Source organism: Ambystoma mexicanum, chromosome 8 (assembly GCF_040938575.1).
Source record: "Ambystoma mexicanum isolate Mex_15411 chromosome 8, UKY_AmexF1_1, whole genome shotgun sequence".
Classification (NCBI taxonomy): Eukaryota; Metazoa; Chordata; class Amphibia; order Caudata; family Ambystomatidae; genus Ambystoma; species Ambystoma mexicanum.
This window is the reverse complement of record NC_090929.1, coordinates 1,180,606,971-1,180,626,713: the sequence shown is the minus strand read 5'-3', so window position 1 is coordinate 1,180,626,713 and position 19,743 is coordinate 1,180,606,971.

The window sequence follows — 19,743 nt, the reverse complement described above, 5'->3', positions numbered from 1 at the left end:
GCCACGCCTGGCAAAGTCCCCGCAAGTAACTAAATAGTGCTGCACAGTCAATTGCATGAATTGACAAACAGGGTTTCACATGCAGAATTGCAAGCAAATCCCAGATTTTCCATGCAGGTAATTCCATGAATCGGGCCCTGTGTAGTGTGTCAGTAGAACAATTCAAAGCCCACCGACGTGCACCAGGACCCCCTATCTCACAAGAATTCACAGGGACACAAATGTACACAGCAAAACAGCACAAAAAGCAAACACCTTATCCTGGGAACAGATACCTAAATCAGGCCACCGAGCCACTCAAAATATAAGGGCCTGCTGATATGAAAAAATTACGAGACACCGTTACTCAACCAGTGAGACAAATACTTCTGAGGGAGACCGATGATTCTCTATCTCACAGTGCTAATGTTTACATATATAAAGCATACACTAAGCAATAGGAAAGAACACAGCAATGGATGCATCCGTAAAACCACCGGGGTAGAGAAACACACCTCTGAAAGTCTGTATCAAACCCTCTTTAAGCCCCTGCAAAAGTGGCCAAAATAGATCCAGATGGGCGGAAGCTTCATGTAAAGGAACTGCAGCTTTGCAAGGTCCCTGAACTCTGGACACCAAAACCTTCTCGAAGTGAAGAGAGCACCCAGAAACTGAACTCTGGACACCAAAACCTTCTCGAAGTGAAGAGAGCACACAGAAACACTGTTTGGCAAAGGCTAGGCTCCTCTAATAAGCAGATGCAAAACTGTGATGACCTGACTTTACCAATAAACATAGTCTGTCTAAGTGTGAGAAAAGTGAAAAAAAAAGACTCAGCACAGCTCAGTGTTTATTTATTTATTTATTGGGCATTACTAATGCGCCTATGCACAATTTGTTTTGAGGCGCAGCAAGACAAGAGGATGAGGGAACAGGGAGGAGAAACAATTCTACTAGACCTTTTGACATTCGAATTGTGCAAGTGCAATAACGAGAAGTGTGGGGGAGAAGGGAATGGGTGGGAAGTGCGGTTAGGGCAGAAGGGCCCACGAGAAAGTGAGTGTCAGGGGAGGCCAGGTGGAAAGGGCCAGGGGAAAGCAGAGCATGCAGGTGAGGGAAGGTCCACAAGCTAAACTAAGTGTGAGGTAAAGGGCTGGAAGGGCTACAAGGGTGCAGGTCCAAACAGGCTAGTGCACGGGGAAAGGCCCAGGACGGCCAGAGTCAGTTGAGGGTGTGGGATCAGGGGAGAACAAGTGCAGGGGTAGTCTGGACTAGGATGGCCTGGTTCCCTGTGAGACTCTGAAGGAATCAAGCTGCCAGTCAGGGCAGACTGGGACATTAGCCGGGGGGAGGGAAGGAAGAAGAGAAAAGGAAGGTCTTGAGAAGTTTCCGGAACTTAAGGAGATCCGGCTCAAGTCTGAAAGGGGCAGGGAAGCCATTCGAGAAGGAGGCACCTGTGGAGGAGAAGTTTCTGAAGCTTGGAGAAGCGTCTGACCTGCAGAGAGTTAGAGCTAGAAGACTGAAGGGCTCCAACAGGGAGGAATTTAGGGAGAGAGAGTTGGATGTAGCGGGGTCCCAGGTCCCAGAAAGTCTTGTCGATGATGCAGAGGGTCTTGAACCTGATCCTCACAGCAACCGGAAGCCAGTGGAGAGATTGTTGGGCTGCAGAGATACAGTCCCTGGGCTTCAGGCCAAGGACAAGTCTTGTAGTCCTGTTCTGGATTGTTTGCAGAGGGCAGAGTGTAGAGGCAGGCAGATTGAGAAAGAGGCTGTTACAGTAGTCCAACCTAGAGCAAACCAGGGCTATGGAGACAATGGGCCTCATTACGACTTTGGAGGTAGCCATGCCCTTATTAAGGGCATGTCTGTCTCCAAAATCAGGTCCGGGTTCCCTAAATGGGGAATTAACAGGCCATTATGAGTTTGGATGGCCCGGTAATTCCTCCTTCAGGGAAACTGGGCGAGGACCTTCCCCATTCCCATTTTAGCCCCCATAAGGCTCAATGGGAATGGGTGCAGGAGCTAACAATGGGCCGATTACGACTGGCCCGTTGTTAGCTCCCTGGTCCCCTCGCGGGACCTGATCTGGACGTCTGGTAAAACCAGATGTCCACATCGGGTCCCGCGAGGGAACCTTGTAATAGTGCGGAATGCGTTTAACGGCGCCGGCACCATTACTGGCACCGTCAAACGCATTCCGCACAGGTCGTAATGAAGCCCAATGAGCTTCTGTTGGAAAGTGATAAAAGAAAGAGTATCTCTGAGGAGGTGGAGGTGGTAATGGGCCTTCTTGAAAGGTCTGTGATGTGAGTAGAGAAGGAGAGAATGGCGTTGAAGATGAAACCAAGGTTTTTTGCCTCACAGGAAGGTGAAGGAAGAGGGCCCTACGAGTGCGGCCATAGTGAGCGAGGGAAAGTAGGAGCAGGGGTCCCAATGAGAAGTATCTCTGTGTTACTAGTATGCAGGCAGAGATTGTTAGAGGTGTACCAATCCTGAATTGTGTATATGAGCAAGACAGGGGAGGAGGCTGTAGGGAGCCTGAAAGAGAGCTGTGTCTCATCTGCATAACACTGAAAGTTGGAGCAGAAGGTAGAGATTTGGTGGGCCAAAGGGGCCACATAGAGATGAAGAGCCAGGATGAAAGGTTGGAGCCCTGAGGAACATCATATGTGGAGTGAGAGTTGGTTGAGAGAAAAAACCCAAGTTGGATCTGGGAGGGTCAGTCCAGGAGGAAAGAGGTCAGCCACTCCAGGGCCTGATCAGTGATGCTCAGGTTCTCAGGGAGTCGATTGATCAGGATGGTATGATTAACCATGATTAACCAACCGGAAGCAGAGGAAAGGTCAAGAAATGAGGACAAAAGGGGTACTGAAATTGAGATTTGTAGAACAGGTCTTCACGGGTGTTAAAGAGAGCAGTTTCCGTACCTCTGGATGCTCTGAGGCCAGACTGATGGTCATGGAGACAACCAACAGTTTCAGCGTGAAGAGTGAGCTGGGAGATGGCCAGATTTTCTAAAAGTTTGCCCAGGAAAGGAGTGATAGGGTTCCGGCTATAGTTAGCAGGACACGTAGGATCTGCAGAAGGCTTTTTAAGGAGAGGGTGCACAAGGGAGTGCTTGAGGAGAGACATGAAAGTTCCAGTGGCGTAGGAATCGGTCAAGGCTGGGGTGAGAGTCTCAATGTGGTCCTTGATTTTTCTGGAGGATCCAGGGAGCACCTGTTTGGATTACACTTTCATAGATCGGACTTGCCTAGAAACATCATCAGGTGTTATCATAGAGAAAGAGGAGAAAAGAGGAGGAGATAGAGAGGTGCCAGACGGGGGCCAAGAGTGGTAGAAGGAGTTGAAGAGGAGAGCAATGTCCTGAGTTTTAGTATAGAAGTGAGAAGCCAGGGCTGTACAGAGGGCGTTGGGTGGAACAGGAGAGGTAGAGACTGCAGAAGGGTTGGCCAGCTCCTTGCAGATTTTAAACAGTTCAGCCATGTTGTAAGTGGCTGCAGAGACGTGGGCTTGGATGTGGACTCTCATCTTGGCCAGGACAGAGAGTCTATATTGCCTTTGGAGCAGGTGGCAGGCCAGTTTGTCAGAGAATACACCCATAGCTCTCCACTTCCTCTAAGCCACCCTGCCCTTGCGTTTCCGGGCAGCGAAGTCTGTATTATACCAAGAGTTGCACTTGGAGGTAGGCTTCAGACAGATTCTAATGGCCGGGGCAAAGATGTCCAGAGTGTTGGAAATGGCAAGATGCAGGTTAGAGAGGGCTGTTTGAGGGTGTGAGTCATCCGCAGGAGTACGAGGAGCAGATAAAGTAGAGGCAAGGGCATCCACTGACGCACACTCATCTGGGAACACTGGAACCTCGTTTCTCCTGTCTTGTCAACATGACAAAGGACCTCATCCAGCACAGGACACAAGTCCTTCTTCACTCACTTGACAAAACCTTTCATAGCCTCCTGCAGCTGGTCCAGATCCATGGTCAAAGCTGCAGGAAGCAGGGGCACCTGCTCCTCTGCCTCCCTCTCAGCTCTCCCCTCACACCGGATGCTCCAAGTAGAGGGACAGGCTCAGCTCTGCTGCTTTTTGGGCTTGCTCACAATAACCAGACCTCCAACATGACTGCATCATCTGTGTAAAGATGTACTTGCCGCCAGATTGACTAAGGCATACACTTATTATAATTTAGATCAGCGGTGCAGATGATTAAAAAGCCACCTGTGCCTGATGAAATCTTGTGGTCCAGCAGCAGTCAGTGATGCACAGGTGATCTTTGAACCTGCCCTGTGCCACCGCAGAATTTTTACGTAGGATATTTGTAGGTTGTCTCAGGAAAGCCACAAGTGTGCACTATAATTTTGGCATGCAAAATCTTTGAAAGGGGACCTGATTACCAGACCTCCATTTCAGAAAAAAATATTACCCAACTCATGTTATCCCTTCTCTATTTATACAAGGGAAATGTGTGGATATGCGTGTGTGTCTGTTTGAAATGTTCAGCATACTTCCCAACATGCTACAAACCTGAAATTTGGCATGTTGGTAGCTTCCATGGTGCAGAGAATGTAAAAAGTATAAAATATAGATTTTTAATTTTGTTTTATTTGGGAATTTTTCTTTTTTTAATTGGTCTGCAATGCTTGGATATGTGTGTGTGTGTCTGTTTGAAATGTTCAGCATACTTCCCAACATGCCACAACTCTGAAATTTGGCATGTTGGTAGCTTCTATGGTGTAGACAATGTAAAAAGTATACAATATAGATTTTTCTAATTTTGTTTATTTAGGTGTTTTTCTTTTGTTTAATGGTCTGCAACGCTTGGACATGTGTGTGTGTGTGTGTCTGCTTGAAATGTTCAGCATACTTCCAAACATGCCACAAACCTGACATTTGGCATGTGGGCAGGATCCAGGTGTAGACAATTTAAAAAGTATAAAATGTGAATATACCTTTGTCTTATTTATTTTGTTGGTAAGAATGACCGTGCAAAGCACGGGTACAACTGCTAGTGTATTCATTTAAACACAAAGAAGCTAGGGGTTTCTTACCCTCTCAGATGGCAATCAGTCACAATTATATTAATAGGATGAACTACAGAATTAATATATAGGAGGGGATACAAGAACGTTTATCATGGAAAGGGTGTGACCAGTTTCATTGTAAAGATCAATGAAGAAAGTGATCTGACAAATATATAGCTTGAAGCTGATTTGAAGTCGTCCTCGTGAATCACATTAAGAGCAATACAGTTTTGAACTCTTAACCACCTAAAGAATAAGATGACGTTAAATATACATGAGTGGACCCTAGACTGGTCCACTGCAACACTACATCTGCAAGTAGATCAGTCTGTGTTCCCTTGATTGCAAGTGAAGAGGGCAAATACTTGATAAAAATTCATGTATGGAATTCTCAGCTGTGCTTCGCTGCCCATCGTCAGTCAGGGTTGATGATGAGTGAAGGCAGCGGAGAGGCAGCTACTAACGCTCATACATCTCTCCCTATAAATCTGAGTTCAGATAAACAGCGTGAATCCCCTGTGAAATCTATTCAGCTTGAATGAGGCATATATATAAAATTGTAACATATTTGTGATGTACATCTTATATGAAGCGCTAACATCTTGTATCCTTAAGTAGACTCTCATCTTATGCTGTCAATAATTCATGGATATTTCCTGAAATTGAACTAACATATTTACGCCCTGAGAACTCAGATTCTGGAGGAAGAGAATATTGACGTAGTGTTATGCAGAAGTCGTGTGCAAGCCAAGTTTGTTTAAACTGCTTCTCTAAAAACATACTTCCTTATTTTAAATATATGACAAATTCTGAAATACACATTGACTTACTGTGCTCCAGCGCCCAAGAGTCAAGTTAAACATGCACATTAAAATGTATGATGCTTCTAGGACTTTCCGAGATTTGCATTGCCATGAATGTAATACTTTGGTAATGAGAGTGTTCTTTTCTTGCCTACACCTCACCACATTCGCAATGCACGCAGTAAGGCCATGGGAAGTATTGTGAAGCATCTTCTTCTTTACAGACTTTGGATGCGAGAAGTGTAGTGTTAATATAGTGTCAGAGAATGACTTATGCAATATAACCCAGGGGGGCATTGCTGCTGGGATCAGAGTTAGTTAACAAAGCCCGAGGGGCACTAACCTACCGGTAATGCCCCCCCCTCTGAGGGTTACATTGCCATTAGTACCCCGGCACATCGTGTTGGGGTACTAAGAGCAATTGTTCTCAAGTTGGGAAACGGTGCTTCGACTGCTTCTCGACTCGAGAAAAAAAAGCAAACAATAATGGCTACCAGCAATCGGAGAGAAGGGGCTACATGTTGTCCCGTCTCCCTTTCCATGATGGCCATTAAAATTAATGAAAAAAACGTAAACAACAAAATGGCCGCCATGGAAGGGGCAAAGGGACTAGTTAGTCCCTTTTCCATTTCCATGGCAACCACTTGCGGGAAAGAACTCCGGGGACGTTGCAGTGTTGGAGTCTTGTCTGGCAGGTAAGGCCCGGGCTAGGCCAATGAGCTTGCTTTTAACAATAGATCTGTACTCACTGGTGCCGACTGACAACTTGTTTGCTTCATGTGTGAACCAACTCCTCAAGCAAGTGGTGAAAACTAGTATTGGCAAAGCCAACATGTTTGGTTTTGTGAAGGCATGGGATAGGAATCTGCCAGGCACTGTCATAATGGCACTACCTGGCCATAAAGTGTGAAATGCGCTACATCATGTCTTTGAAGATTTTGTAACTGCACATTAAAATGGTGTGAATGCATCCCTCGTGGCTCAGAACTCAGAGGGAAAAAATAGACATAATGGTTTGATGTGCTGTTTTGAGGCACAGGACAGCATTGTATGTCTTAAAACATGTCAGCAGGGAGTGCAGTCACGTTCTACTTTTAGAAAAATTGCATACATATGTTATATGCATATGTGACTAGTGCAAGAAGATCTCCATGTTGGTAGGGCTAGAAATGGTGGGGCTACAGGATTAGTTCATTTTGTTTCTCGTGTTGTCTGCATGATGTTACAATTATTCCCCACTTAAATGGTGGTCACCAAACTTTTCTACCAGAGGAAATGTCACATTAAAAAGGTCTACAGTACATAGAACTGCATTCTTTTATATTGCAATCTGCAACTAATGTGTCACTTTCCCAGGATTGTTAATTTAATTGAAAATCTTTATTTCTAAGAATAAAACTATAATTAAAGAGTGTTAATGCAATAGAGATTAAAAAATTGTATGAAGAATAAATAGTGTTAAAACACAAAAATGTTTTAAAAAGATACTTAAGTATTCTGACGACATTCATCATTCAATGATAGGGCTCCTTCGATGAAGGGATATACAGTATTGGCAGCTTGATTGTACGGCATAGAACACAAGTATTTGTTAGCATCAACTAGTGTTGTTCTTTTTTATTAACACCAGGGGCTGGGGAGCCAACCAATCAGGTTATTTGGATTGCGGGCTGAATCTCTGATACAAGCCCACATTCTAAGCAACCTGATGTCTGCTCACCCACCCCACCATCTTACCCTAACCATCCGCTTCCCTCCATTACCGTTCCCTCGCCTCAAGATTCCCCTAACCGATTCACATTATTCTTTTGGCGACAGCTACTCTGCAGCCACCACTCATAAAACTCCCGGGCTGCAATGGAAATGGAAAAGAGACTCCGCTTGGAGCAGAGTTTTTCCACTTCACTGCAACCATATTAGTTAAGTATTTCCTTTGAATTTTCTTTGCTGGCAGCACCCCGTCTTTCTGGATTGGAAACCTGTGCTAATAAACACCAGTTCTACAGGCTGTACAAGTGGTAATGACCTGGGACCCTTGTTATGTTAACTCGGGCCATTACCACCCAGTAGAGCCCGTGGAACATGTGTTTATTGCTGAAGTAACAGATTTAAAAGCCTTGTCCTAAGAGCATAGGAAAGCGGACAGAAGAATAGAAAATGTCATCCTAGGGACATAGTTCCTTCAAGTGACGGCTATTTGTGTCTGTGCGTTGGCTCAGCACTATGGGTAAACCGTTAGCCTTTAGGCTAAACAAAACAGACTTCACACCCAGACTCAAAATCATGGCGCAGTTGGCTTTGCCCGTCAGCGATCAAGTGCAAAATAGTAAGAAAGTGAATTGTTCCGTATCTCAATGCTATGGCACAGGTTCCTTCTTTGTTCCAAAAATCTCGAACAAACCAACATTTAATCCGTTTTATGTATGTCTGAGAGGTAACTAAAGAATTTAGAGAGACAAAGGAAATTCAATTCCTTTTTTGAGCTGATTAAGCCTTGGAATTCAAGAAAAGATATTAGAACCCAACAATTCCTTAATGATAGCATGTGTCAGATGTACCTTTGGGTTCAACCACAATCTGATCCAAAATAATGAAGGGTGAGACTAGTTAGATTTCTTATATAGTACAAACTGGCTTCCTGATGTAACAGATATGATCTGGCACTTTTTCAACTCCATAAACAGATTGTAAAAATATTATTTCTTTCATTTGGATCAAAGACAGAGGAGAAAACCCCACAATTCAGCCCTGAATGCACCGATTGCGATTGCCACTGGCCTGTTAAATGGGGAGTACTGATTTAAGGGCATGACCACTGATGTCTGTGCCAGATTTAGTGATCACACCATTTCCTTGAGCACATTTAGTGGCAGAACAGTTAATTTGATCATACCAGTTCAGCACATTGTTGAAAACTACTCAAAGATATGTAAATCGGGAAACCCACTTTAATTTCTGACTAGATGCTATGATAGAGAGATAATTCCCAGTAGGCTTACCCACACACATTAGGTTGGGTTTTTCAACATTCAGGGCCAGGTCTCTCATGTCCATATATCTGACATACCCAGGTATGAATTTCTGCAAGGCCTTTGGTGTATGGGCCATTATGACAACATGGTCCACGTATGATAGTACACAGATAATTTTGGCTGCCATTCTGGGCGTGCCCTTTATTAGTTTGCTAAGGTGTAGGGACAGTGTGCTGACATAAAGGCTAAATAATAACGGGGCCATCACACACTCTTGCCTAACTCTGCGGAGCACACAAAATGACATGGTAGCCTTACCAGTTTTTCTGTTTTCACACTATACCCCATTCGCAATAGATGCACTATGGCCATCAGATGTATTGGGAAACATATTCTCTTTTATGGACTTTGGAAGCGTAGAGTTGTAGGGTTAATATTCTTTCAGATAATTACTAATAGATCTGGACACACTGATGCCAATTGACAGAGTGCCTCATTACGGGTTTGGCGGTAACCATGCCGCTATTGGCGGCATGGCTGCCTCCAAAGCCCGTGTCCGGGTTCCCTGAATGGGGAATTACCGGGCCATTGCGAGTTCGGAGGGCCCAGTAATTCCCCCCTCAGGGAACCCGGGCCCAGACCTTCCCGATTCCCATTCGAGCCCCCATAGGGCTCAAAGGGAATGGGAGAGGGAGCTAACAACGGGCCGATTATGACCGGCCCGTTGTTAGCTCCCTGGTCCCCTCGTGGGACCCAGTAACGATGCCTGGTTTTGTCGGAATAGAAAGTACATCATGCCTCCTATTGTAATAAATATATTTTATATTGGCCTACGCCAAGCTGCCCGAAAGTCGCTTGCGAAGGAAATCTGTGTTGCAAGGTCCTGACGTTAAATCTATGTAGGCTGCCATTTTAGGTCAAACCGCCATTTTAGGATTCGTTGTGTAAAAGTCACCCTGTGAGCTAAAATGGTGGACGATGTCATTGCAAAATACAACATGGCCGTCTTTACCTCTGTACATAGCAAATATGTAATTTGCCTGCAGGCCACCTGTTGAGGTCATGAACTGAGACCTTGTCCTTCTTTGACCTATGTGTAAAGGGATTACTCGTGCAATGAAAACTAATCCACGAGCATATGTCGAGACAATATATTTGAATACTGAACAAAGAACATCTGTCTTATTACATTGTATTAATGTTTAAGAAGGTCTGAATGGAAAACTTTAGAATACACAGCTATTGCATCCACCAGTTATATGCAGTTATTTGAGACTTGGCACGAACCCTAGATCAGTGATATATTAAAAGGAATATTAACCCGAAGTGGGGCTGGGCATCGCGCCCACAAAATGTATAAAAAGCGAATGCATTCTAATGTACAGCGTCTCTCACTGAACACACTGAACCACGCTGGAGTTCGTTGTGTTGTACTGAGGACCGATAGCTATCTGACTTTGCACTGTTTTTGTAATTGAATTCAGTATAGAATAAAGTACTTTGTATGTTCCTTTGTAACCCGTGTTTGGTGTATTTCCTTTTGGGGTGCTTAGCCTCGATATTCTTTTTCTGTTTTCACAGTTTTACCAGGTGTCCTTACCGGGTCCCGCGAGGGGACCTCATAATCAGGCGGAATGGGAATAACGGGTCTGCACCCATTAGCGGACCCCGTTAACCCATTCCGCTTGACTTGTAATGAGGCCCAGAATCTGTTTGCTTCATGTGTTAACCAACTCCTGAAGCAAGTGGTGAAATCATTGACAAAGACAACATGATTGTCTGTTGTGAAGGCATAGGATAGGAGTTTGCCAGGCACTACCATAATGGCACTACCTTGCCATAACGTGTGAAATGCACCTTATCCTCTCTTTGAAGATTTTGTAACTGCACATTGTAATGGCGTCAATGCATCCCTTGTAGGTCCGAACTCAGAGGGTAAAATGGGACATACTGGTGTGCTGTGCTGTTTTTAGGCACAGCACATCACTATATATTTTTTATTTTTTATTTTTGATACGGTTCAATATACAAAAGCATCACCCATTCAATTAACAAATATATGGAAGATAAAAATGATTATCATACAGTACATTTTTACATGGTTTAAAAGAAACGAAAAATAAACAATGAAAAAATAAACAATGAAAACAGTAACAGAAAGCAGTAAAGAAAAAGATCAATGTGGTGAGAGGATTACCTTTTTCAATTGTCATAAAAAAATGAACTGTAATTTATACAGCATATAAAGACATCTGAAATCATCTTAATTTATGTCTAGCGATAAATTAAATTTGACAATTGGAATTCTAACAGTTGATCTTCTAGCACAAAATTGTTTGTGCCTGAGTATTTCTGGTACAAAGATTTTAAGACCTTTGAAATACATTTCTAGATACAAGTTTCGCTTGAGCTCAAGCATGGGGCAGGCTGTTATCAAATGTCTTAAAGTCTCTGATTGTTTTGGCTTCTTGCAAAATCTGCATACATCGTCAAATTTCCTGATAAGTTTCCACTTTTCTAGTACTTCCTTTGGGCGCCAGAGATTGAGCCTGAACCGTAAATAGTCATATCTGAAGATTGGTGATGGCGATTTTACCAAATAGGATTCCAAGGTGCGATGCTTTTTCTGAGCACATTGATTATTCTTAAAGTCTCTATACATAAAGCACAGCTTTCCAGAGTTAATCCAGTCTTGCTGCCACAGTTCTTATTTAGCACGTGTTGGGGTTATTTAGCAAAAGTTCATTTGATATGTCTGCTATTTTCATAAGGTTCATGGTTTCATGCTTCCATGTCATTGTAAACTGATGACTAGATGACTTCATGTAAGTTGCAGTACTTCCTATACTTTCCAACCATCACAAAACTATGGTCCGAGGCTGTTAGATAAATCAATATTCTGTGTGTTCTAAATTGATAACACAGCTTCCATAAACCCAAAAGTGTAGATTTTGATGCAGCCAACGAGTGCATGCATTTCATTTACATGCACATGCTAGACAAGAAAGCACACACGATTGCACATCAGAACACATTGATAATGAGTAATATCTAGCAAATGCCAGATATGTGAAATGTAATTTTCTGTGCAATCCTTCTCTGATATTGGAGAACATAAATGCAAAGTGATTTATGCTGTGAATGTGAAGTGAATGCATTACCTATTTTAGCCAGCCAGCTACATGTATGAACATTCAAATGTCACTGTGCCATTTAGAAATAGATGTCTAGATATAGTACTGCTTGATTAACATAATTATGATGTGAGCCAAAGTAGTGAGATTCCACAGGCATGAACTCTCTTATGTTTATAGTCAATCTACCTGTGAGTGCAATTTATCATGGTGACATCACCAGCATAACGTATGGAGACCACCATTGACTTCCATTCTTTATCAAAATAAAGTAGAGTATACATTAAAATGCAGCCTGTTTCTTATCCCAGAAATGTAGGATGTGATTGTACAATATAGGGTGTCAACTCAGAGAGTGTACTTTAGTGGTATGAATATTTAAATCCATGAAAATACTCACCAGTAGGAACGAATTGGTGCAAGATGGACACTCTGGTTCACTGACTAGTTTGAGAATTTCCTGGAAGGTTTGCCTGGGGCACCAAACCTAACTTGTAAGAAAATCTTTGTGTAATGACCACCTATAATATTTGGCTATGTTGCTCATAGTATGGATCTATCCACACGTTTAACTGCATAAGAAAAGTCCAAGAAGGCTGCATTTAGAGACGTACATTTGTATGTAGTAAACTTGAGAATGATATCTTGGAGGATAAAACCATTGTCCATAGCTGAAAGACCTGTCTAAAGCATCCCTGTGCAGGAATGAGAATAGACCTTTGTTAGGCAGAATCCAGGGCAGTTCCCTTAGGGAGCACTACCCCAGATTAGGACTACAGGTGAGAGCAATAAATCCCCTTTGGTATCAGTCTGTACCGCAAAGATTTAGTTGGTAGCTGTGGCTGAGCAGTCAGACTTATCTCAAGAGGGAGATGAGCAGTATTCAGGGTTGACACAATAGGCAGTACAGTACTATGGAGCAAGGAAACACTGACCAAAGTTTTGTATTAAAAAGAGAATATATATTTATTTATACACTTCTAAGTCAACACATAGATCACAGTTAATAAAGTAAGTTAAGTTTAGTCAAAAGAAAAGCATATACAACTCCCTATTCAATTGTAGGCAAGTTTGCGGTAGAGTGAAAACTGAGCAAAACGGCACAGTGAAAACCAACTACAAATGGCACTCTAACAATTTAACGAAAGGGAGGGAAAGCACAAGTTAAACCGAAATATCTTCAGACACCCCCTAGCAACACTTCCCTGAAGTTTTGTGAACAAGTAATGCACAGTAACACTTTAACCAAACGACAAGTGAATGAAAACTGAGCAAAATGGCACTCCACAAGTTAAAACAGTAGGAAGGAAGAGGGGTTTAGAAGATTTAGGTGCATCAGCACATTTCTCATTGAAAACCAATCTAGTGAGAGCAGATCTAACAAATCAGCCAGAGCCAATAGGCCTGAGCCAGAATCAGTGGTACAGGACCAAAAGCTTAGGAGCAAACATGTTCTTGTAGCTGCAGTAAAGTCTTTAGTAGAAAACTTTTGAAGAGGTAGATGCAAAGCGAAAGACAATGTTAAAAGAGAGGGTGGCCGACCCCACAAGTAGTTAAAGGATTTAAAACACCTTTAGGGCTACCACAGAGAAAGGGCGGTCTGGCGGAACAATGTACCTTAAACGTGGAGAAGTGGCTCCTGCGGTGGCGGTTGTTCCTGCAGGTCGAGGGGTCCAACAGAGGAAGAGAGGCTCTTGTCATGGAGGAAGGTTCGAGTCGCTGCACTACCCAGGGATGAAACCAGCCACGGTGCTGCCAAACAAAGTTTAAAAGATATGCTCCTTTTAATCGTGGTCCGGGTCGATAGCTGCCTGGCTATCCGGTCTTCAAGTGTGGGGCACTGTCGAGTCGACCAAGGCAGGTCCGAGGGTGCGATAGGTGAACTGGTTGACCCCACCAGCTCAAGGGAAGGAGGCTCCTTCTCTGAAGATCTCTTCTCCTTGTGTGGAAGAAACGTGGAGAGACGATCTGGCAGGGCTTCACCGGTGGTGTAGATGCTGAAGATGTCTCTGGCTTCTCTTCCCTTCAGTTCCGTAGTTCCAGTGGCAACGTCTTGCTCTTCCAGTCCTCAGGACCCTGCTTTTATGCAGAAAGAGACCCATTCATACAGGCTAGCTGTCACTCACACAGTGGAGTGGTCTTCTTGGCGGGAGACCCTCCAACCTATCAGGTTAGAGTGCGACCTGAGTTGCTGTGGCAACTCTGTCTGGGGGTTCTACTCCCCCTCCCAAACAACAGACCCACCCCAGACTCAGTGGCGCCGAAAGGAGGGCTTCTTGGCAGAAGCCCACCAAAAGGACGAACAAAGGATCCCCGACCTGGGTTAGGAAAATGGAGTAAGACTTGAGAAAGAAGTTTTATCAAAGTTCTGGCAAATAAAAACTACCGGAGTAAAGTTAATAATAAAATAAACCGGCGGTATGTTAGAGGATGTCAGTAAAAGTGGTATCCTCGAACAATGGGAAAATCCCATAGTGAAATATTTGTGATCGAATATAAAAGGTAGTAACCACTGCTACCAGCCAGAAACTTTGTAGAGGGGGACTTTAAGGTACCCTCTCGAAAATGAACATAGGGGAAAAACTATTAACTCCTTCCAGTACTTCCATATTAAGATGGGGTGTACTGGTTAAGTTAATAAAAATCGACTAGTAAAGTCAATGGGGACTTTACCTGCCCTGGGAGACAGTAGTCAGTCCCAGGGTATGGAGTCTATGTTTGGGGGTCGCTACGACATCCCTGTGTCACGGCACGGAGGGGGCTGTGGGACACATGTGCATAAAGATGGTTCCTATGGGTGAGAGAAAAGATCCCATAGGCATTAAACACAAAAATAGCCTAGAACACACATAGCAAAAGTGCCTTAGAGTGGGAAAAAGAGTCTCACTCTTAGCAGGTAAAAAGAAATAAACCCTTCAAATCCAGCAAAACTGCTGGGAGACTCTATAGGTAAGGGAAATTAGCCATAAAATGAGAATTCTCCCTAACAATCGCCCCCCTCCCCAAGACTAAGGGACAGGAGGATCTAATCCACTCCTGGATGAGTCTCATACCTCTAGTCGATTAAAGACTTCCTAGAGAGACCATCAGCATTTTGGTGGTGACTTCCTGACCTGTGCTCAATGGTAAAATCAAAGGTTTTCCTTTGTAAGCTATATGACCTACAAACCCTTTGAGGAAAATCTTTCTTTTTAAAGGTATAGGAGATCTGGTTGACCAGTCCCTCAGAAGTTGGTACAACTCCTGAACCTGTGCTAGGCTTTTTCAAGGGGCCCTTATAAAGGATCCCCTTAGATCTAGAGGGGCCTTCAGGGTTCCTCACCACCTCTCTGTTGGGAGCAGGTTGGGTCTTAGGCCTCTTGGTTGGAGGGGTTGGGGTTAGGCAATGTACCTGCTTCCCATTCCTCGTAGATCTAACCTTACCTACTTTAGGAGTTTCCCTCCTAATACTAGGATTTGGGTTGGAGTCTTCAGTAGAAGGTCCAACAGTCTGAAGGTTTTTAGCCTTAGACTTTTCTTTTCTGGTTTTCCACCAGCACTGAGAATTACCAGTTCTCTTAGGCCTAGAGAGGGGCCCAGTTGGTCTATCCACCTCTTCCTTTGAAGCAGGGGGAGTCAGAAACTCTAAACCTGGGGGAACAATGATGGAGCTTGGTTGGGGCTCCCATTTCCCTAACATACTAGCCTGAAATGTGCCTAGGTTAGAGGTCAACTTACTAACACCAGGGCTTGTAGTGGGGATCTCTGTAGAGGTTCCCACAGGCTTAGAGTGGTCCCTTAAGGTGGCCTCTCTAGCCAATTTGGTTAGGTTCTGCTTCTACATATTGGAAGGCCTGGGGGTACTGGATACTACTCCTAGAGTTTTTAGATCATTCCCCAACAGGACTCTCCCAGGCACCTCGGTCTGAACACTGACAGGAATCCTCACTGTCATGTTATTACACTGAATGAGGGCTGGTAGAATAGGAACCATCTGGACAGGACCTCCAGAAAATTTAGTGGGACCTTTGGGTGCCTTAGCAACATCCTCAGGCTTGAAAAAGCTTTCATCCACTACTGTTCTGCTGGCCCCAGGGTCTCTCCTGGCAGGAGTATCCTGGCCATTGACAAGAACACTGTCCATGTAATATCCTTTAGATTTTTCTGGAAGGGAGTCATACACACCCCTATTCTGTTTGCTAACCAGACCCATGGACTCTAAGGATACAGTTGCTTGAAGACTCGAGGGTTCTTCAGCAAAAAATTCAAAGTGAGCACTAGCCACCTGTACTTCCTCCTCAGGAGTGAAAGCTAAGGAGACTGTGCTGATCCCTGCAGGTTTACCCTTGCACCTGGGATATCCTTTGATATGGTCAGTTGCCCCACAGAGATAGCATGTTTCAAATACTCTCTGGAATGGGTGCTTCTGCTGACCTCTCTCTGTTTGAACACCCGCAGACTCACTGGCCCTATTTGGTTTCCCTTGGGGCTTACCCTGGTTATTTTGTTGGTTTTGGCCCTCTTTGGGATGGGCGGTATTAGAAGTGTCTTTGTTCCATTTTGGTGGCTGCTTTCCCTCATCCTTTTTCTGAGTTACCCCTAAATCCTTGCGAGTAGCACTGTTGGAAACCCACAAGTCAGCAGCCTTGCCTAACTTTCTAGGATCCATTTCCTTAGAATCAGCCAAGTGCTGTCTGAGCTCAGGAGAGCAGGCATCATGGATAGACTCCAACATAACAAGATTTCTAATTCCTTCATAAGTGTTAACTCTATAACCCTTAATCCATCCCTCTAAGTGCCTCAAACACTCATTCACCCAAGTAGCCCAAGGGGTACTGTCATGCTTATTGAGGGTCCTAAACCTCTTCAGGTATTGGGAAGGCGTCTTCCCAAATCTAGCTATTAAAGCTAGCTTTACACATTCATAATCCTTTCTATCCTCCTCCCCCAACTCCATTACCACACCAGAGGCAACAGTGGGAAGCCTAGAGAATAACCAGGGGATCAACTGATCATCCGTGATATCCTGCAGCCCATGATTATATTCAAACATAGCAAGCCAATCTAATACATCCAACTTAGGTCCATACATACCCACAATCTCTTTAGGCATCTGGAGTATTTTTGGACTGGAAGATCAAGAGGATTCAGGGAGAGAAGCATTTTCCAAAGACAATTTCTTCATCTCAAGCTCACGGTTGAGCTCCATTTCTTTGAGCCTTAGTTCTTAGTGTCCCTGTTCAGCTTGGGCACTAATTCTTTTGAATTCAAGTTCAAGTCTCATTTTTACTAGGGAGATAAATTCAGGACTTAATGTGGGCCCTGGTAAGGGTCCAGTAGCTACAGGTTGAGGCCCTTGAGCAGGCAGAGGACCAGAGGGGGTGACATAGCTATCCTCCTCTTCCTCATCTGTCTCAACAATAACATCTTCAACATTATCCTCAATACTGTTTGCCACATTTGCTGGAGTAGTGGGCACTACAGCACCACTAGCCAGACTTTGTTTCTCTAACAGTCTATCAATCATTTCTTGTTTCTTGCCTTTGACATGAAGACCTTTCTGCCTACACAGATCCCTTAAATAATCAGCAGCATTAGTAAGGAGGGTCTCCTGGGTATAACTTTCCATAATGTTGACTTTTGTTAAAATAACTTTTTGTGATTGTTAACCTTGTGGTTAGTTGCACCAAGACACTAGTAACACACTAAAATGTCAATCCAATACTTTTATCCGATCGCTGCCACCAGTGTTAGGCAGAATCCAGGGGAGTTCCCTTAGGGAGCACTACACCAGATTAGGACTATAGGGGAGAGCAATAAATCCTCTTTGCTATCAGTCTGTACCACAAAGATGTAGTTGGTAGCTGTGACTGAGCAGTCAGACTTATCTCAAGAGGGAGATGAGCAGTATTCAGGGTTGACACAATAGGCAGTACAGTACTATGGAGCAAGGAAACACTGACCAAAGTTTTGTATTAAAAAGAGAATATATATTTATTTATACACTTCTAAGTCAACACATAGATCACAGTTAATAATGTAAGTTAAGTTTAGTCAAAAGAAAAGCATATACAACTCCCTATTCAATTGTAGACAAGTTTGCGGTAGAGTGAAAACTGAGCAAAACGGCACACTCTAACAATTTAACAAAAGGGAGGGAAAGCAAAAGTTAAACCGAAATATCTTCAAACACCCCCTAGCAACACTTCCCTGAAGTTTTGTGAACAAGTAATGCACAGTAACACTTTAACCAAACGAAAAGTGAATGAAAACTGAGCAAAATGGTACTCAACAAGTTAAAACAGTAGGAAGTAAGAGGGGTTTAGAAGATTTAGGTGCATCAACACATTTCTTATTGAAAACCAATTTAGTGAGAGCATAGGCCTGAGCCACAGTCAGTGGTACAGGACTAAGAGTTTAGGAGCAAAAAGGTTCTTGTAGCTGCAGTCAAGTCTTTAGTAGAAAACTTTTGAAAAGGTAGATGCAAGGCGAAAGACAATGTTAAGAGAGAGGGCAGCCGACCCCACAAGTAGTTAAAGGATTTAAAACACCTTTAGGGCCACCACGAAGAAAGGGCGGCCTGGCGGAACAATGTACCTTAAACGTGGAGAAGTGGCTCCTGTGGTGGCGGTTGTTCCTGGTAGTTCCTGCAGGTCGAGGGGTCCAACAGAGCAAGAGAGGCTCTCATCATGGAGGAAGGTTCGAGTTGCTGCACTACCCAGGGATGAAACCAGCCGCGGTGCTGACAAATGAAGTTTAAAAGGTACGCTCCTTTTAGTTGCGGTCCGGGTCAATAGCTGCCTGGCTATCCGGTCTTCAAGTGTGGGGCACTGTTGAGTCGGCGAAGGCAGGTCCGAGGTTGCGATAGGTGAACTGATTGACCCCACCAGCTCAAGGGAAGGATGCTCCTTCGCTGAAGATCTCCTCGTCGTTTGTAAGAAAAGTGGTGAGACGATCTGGCAGGGCTTCACCGGTGGTGTAGATGCTGAAGATGTCTCTGGCTTCTCTTCCCTTCGATTCCGTAGTTCCAGTGGCAACGTCTTGCTCTTCCAGTCCTCAGGACCCTGCTTATATTCAGAAAGAGACCCATTCATACAGCCTAGCTGTCACTCACACAGTGGAGTGGTCTTCTTGGCGGTAGACCCTCCAGCCTATCAGGTTAGAGTGCGACCTGAGTTGCTGTGGCAACTCTGTCCGGGGGTTCTACTCCCCCTCCCAAACAACAGACCCACCCCAGACTCAGTGACGCTGAAAGGAGGGCTTCTTGGCAGAAGCCCGCCAAAAGGACGAACAAAGGATCCCCGACCTGGGTTAGGAAAATGGAGTAAGACTCGAGAAAGACTTTTTATCAAAGTTCTGGCAAATAAAACCTACCGGAGTAAAGTTAATAATAAAATAAACCAGCGGTATGTGAGAGGCTGTCAGTAAAAGTGGTAACCTCGAACAATGGGAAAATCCCATAGAGAAATATTCGCGGTCGAATATAAAAGGTAGTAACCACTGCCACCAGCCAGAAACTTTGTAGAGGGGGACTTTAAGGTATCCTCTTGAAAATGAACATAGGGGAAAAACTAGTAACCCCTTCCAGTACTTCCATATTAAGATGGGGTGTACTGGTTAAGTTCATAAAAATCGACTAGTAAAGTCAATGGGGACTTTACCTGCCCTGGGAGACAGTAGTCAGTCCGAGGGTATGGAGACTATGTTGGGGGGTCGCTACGACACCCCTGTGTTAAGGCACGGAGGGTGCTGTGGGACACATGTGCATAAAGATGGTTCCTATGGGTGAGAGAAAAGATCCCATATGCATTAAACACAAAAATAGCCTAGAACACACGTAGCAAAAATGCCTAAGAGT